Source organism: Oryzias melastigma, unplaced genomic scaffold (genome assembly GCF_002922805.2).
Source record: "Oryzias melastigma strain HK-1 unplaced genomic scaffold, ASM292280v2 sc00842, whole genome shotgun sequence".
Classification (NCBI taxonomy): Eukaryota; Metazoa; Chordata; class Actinopteri; order Beloniformes; family Adrianichthyidae; genus Oryzias; species Oryzias melastigma.
The window spans coordinates 1-3,312 of NW_023417428.1; the positions used below are offsets into that span (position 1 = coordinate 1).

The 3,312-nt window shown below is 42.8% G+C and overlaps 1 long non-coding RNA gene across 1 annotated transcript; it reads left to right on the forward strand.

Annotated features, from left to right (window-relative positions):
• The first annotated feature begins 693 nt into the window (after window positions 1-693).
• Window positions 694-1,501, forward strand: LOC118598474. Its single transcript, XR_004947548.1, has 2 exons — window positions 694-784; window positions 1,046-1,501. It is a non-coding gene; the product is annotated as an uncharacterized LOC118598474 (long non-coding RNA).
• The last annotated feature ends 1,811 nt before the right edge of the window (window positions 1,502-3,312 follow it).

Consider the following 3,312-nt stretch of genomic DNA (forward strand, 5'->3'; position numbering starts at 1 on the left):
AGATCAAGGTGTGTTGAATCTCAAGCTCACCGTAGAGGTGTGACGTGAATGATCACGTTGGAGAAGTAACGGTGATCAAATGTGGTGATCACGTCTTTTCTCTCCGTTTTAACACAGGTGTGTCACTACACTGCAATCAAACAGAGAATGTTACATCTGGAGATGATCTGCCTCTCAGATGTGTCATTAAATTGAAACAAGACGACTGTAATGATGTTTTTGTTGAGTGGAATGACTCAGTAGAGGACCTCTGCATTAATAACAGGTGCTCATCTGACTACAAAACCTTCACCTCACTACAAATGTCAAAAGTCACAGAGAACAAGACCATCACTGTTAAGATTGATGCAGATTGTGGCATGGATTCTAAAAATATCACTGTGAAGGTCCATCCTGGTGAGTAGCTTTCAGTTTGTCTGAGTTACTGATGTTTATATACATGTCAGATCATTTTTATTTAAAAAAATGTTTTTTTGTTAAAGGTGTTCATCCTACAAACCCAGAATCAATCGTTCGTTCACCAGAATTTCAAACAACAGCAGCAACTACTAAGCCACCACAGAAGGATAAAATCATTCCCATCTCGCTCGCTGCCGTCTCTGCAGTCATTATTGTCGCTGCTGGAGTTTTGTATCTTTATAAAAGGGATAAAAAGCCACCAGTGTGTCCCACAGAAGAATCAGCAACTCTGANTCAAAAGTCACAGAGAACAAGACCATCACCGTTAAGATTAGAGCAAATTGTGGCATGGATTCTAAAACTATCACTTTGAAGGTCCATCCTGGTGAGTACCTTTAAGTTCGTCTTGAGTTTGTGATGTTTATATACATTATATACAGCAACTATTAAGCCACGAGATGTTGAAACCCCAAGATCCTGCCTGTGGGGTATCTTTGTGTGTTAGGTGTAAAATATGACCATAGATATGATACAAGATTATATGTATGTGATTATATATTGTCAAAATTGTTTCTGCTCAGTTTTCTGCTCCTAAAGAGCAAGTCTTGTGTGACACTTTCAAGAAGACATGATGTTCTATCTGTAGATTGTGCAAAACCACACGAAGACAGGAAGCAAGGGGCCCCAGCAACGACCCCAGTGACAGGAAGGAGCTTTGTGTTGAGCACAGAGGGGGAGGAAAAAAGTGAAAAAACACCATCTCTTTAGCCTAGAGCTGAAGAACTTCTCCACACTCCTCCTCAAGACATCGACGGGACAGGTCCTCTCCTCCACTTTGGTGGAAAAGGACTTCATCTCAGCACTTCTACTTTTTCCTTCTCCACTCGACCTCGTCTCTGCACCACCTCGGTGGAACTCTGACAGTTTTTACTCTGTCCCGATTCACGGGAGAAAATAACCCGAAAGGGTAGAAAAACAAAAAATAAAAAATCAGACCCGAAAGGGTATTAGATAGACACTCCATGTTCACCCACGGGTGATAAGGGGATCAAAAAATAACGTTTGTATTTAGTCTTTTGTCTTGAATAAACGGGTTGACATACCCAAATAGATTTATCTTCTCTTTTATATCTGACCTCTGCCACTGAAGACAACCTAACGACGACCAGGTAAGCCCCAGACCCCGCAAGCCTGAGAGACATCAATAAATACAAATACCTTCTCTTTTGTGTTCAAGGAGTATGTGTATCGTATGAAAAGAATAGACCTCTAAAACTTAGGCCTGAAACTGTCATGAACTTGTAGGAGCCTATCTCATATGATTTTTATTTCACAACAAATGAGCACACTATAGTTGGTTAGGTGGTATCTACAATGGATTTATCTCATGTGCCTTTTAAAGTCCTAATCGAGGGTTTCTAAGAGTGAAAATTAGTATATCGCGTTAGGCCAAAACCACGAGTCCTTTTCCCTCTCGTGTCTACTAAATATTAAACGGGCGGTCTCACACGTTTTCTTCCTGCGTGTAGAAATAAACCGGGATAAAAGAAATGCACAAGTCCCTTTTCTCAGCTTGTGGGTAATCAATAAATGAGCGGATTCACACACCTTTTCCTGTGTCAAGAAAAAACTGGGAATCACGAGAGTCTCACTCGTGAATAAGAACCAAAGAGAGGAGCCTTAAACCTCAAAACAGGCTGTTACAGGCGGCGGCTCAACATGGCACCCCAGATGGGACCTGAAAAGGAAAAAGGTTCCATCCTATCCTTGATCAATTACCTACAAAGGTACCAAACCAAGGATTAGATTCATGGAAGACACGCTAACCAGTATCGACTGATCACAGGACTAGGAGTAGGAATTCTTGAAACAATCATCCACCTATTTATAAAGCCAGTGTACAGAAGCAGACCAATATTGATCTAAGTGAAGAAGATCATGGCTACTTCTGACTGGAGTAGAACATAATCTTCAAGGCACTGGGAAAATCTGTAGGATAGAAGGTAATGTGATAACGCTCTAAAATGGAGAAAAGGTCCATCCTAGCCAGATTTACAAAACGAGCTAGAAGCCTGGATTACACTCCAGAACCAAGCGGTCAGATTAAACCTGATAAAAGCCAGATAACAGGGGGCTTTGTATGTCTCTCAGGTGGGGGGAGGGGCACCTATGTAAGAAATGGGGAGGCTATGGGGGAAGGTGAGCAACATGTGAAGGGGGGTGACTAAACAAAGAAGAAAACAGACTCAGGCCAACTGCACCCCCAAACATTCTTTGCAACACTCCCTCCTCTTGGGGGTACAGATGGCCACACTTGGGTCCCACATCTAAATTACGAAACTTAAAACATCAAACACTGCACCGCTCACATAAATGAGTTAAGGTATAGGCTCTCATAAACTAAGTTAAGAAAAGATGCCGGACTTGCGGAGGGGGCGAAAACCCTGTGGGAGAAATTCCCCCTCGACCCACCATTAAGGTGCGATCACACATAAGGCTGCAATCCAACACAAATGGCATTTGTTATGTCTTTTCATCTTCTTCAACATTGTCTTCTTCAGAGTCAGTCTGCTCTGCCAGAAGGTGGAGACTGGCAGGGTCAGGCTGACTTTCGATGGCTATGGTGATAAGGCGTTGGATGAGTGCGCGAAGACAAGGAATGAGACAACACCCGCAGGTGGTTAGAATCGCAGCAAAAACAGCAAGAGAGATAAGCACTGAAGAAATGAGGCCTTTGTAGGCCCCAAAAATATTTAGCCAACTGTCCCACATAGAGGTATCTACTCCGGAATGTTCTTTCATCTTCTTGTTCAGGTTTCTGAGGCCTTCAACGGCACGAGTCAGGCTCCCATCTGCAGCTGTGTTGTTAGGAATAAACGTACAACACTCAGCTCCAACGAGAACACAGACTCC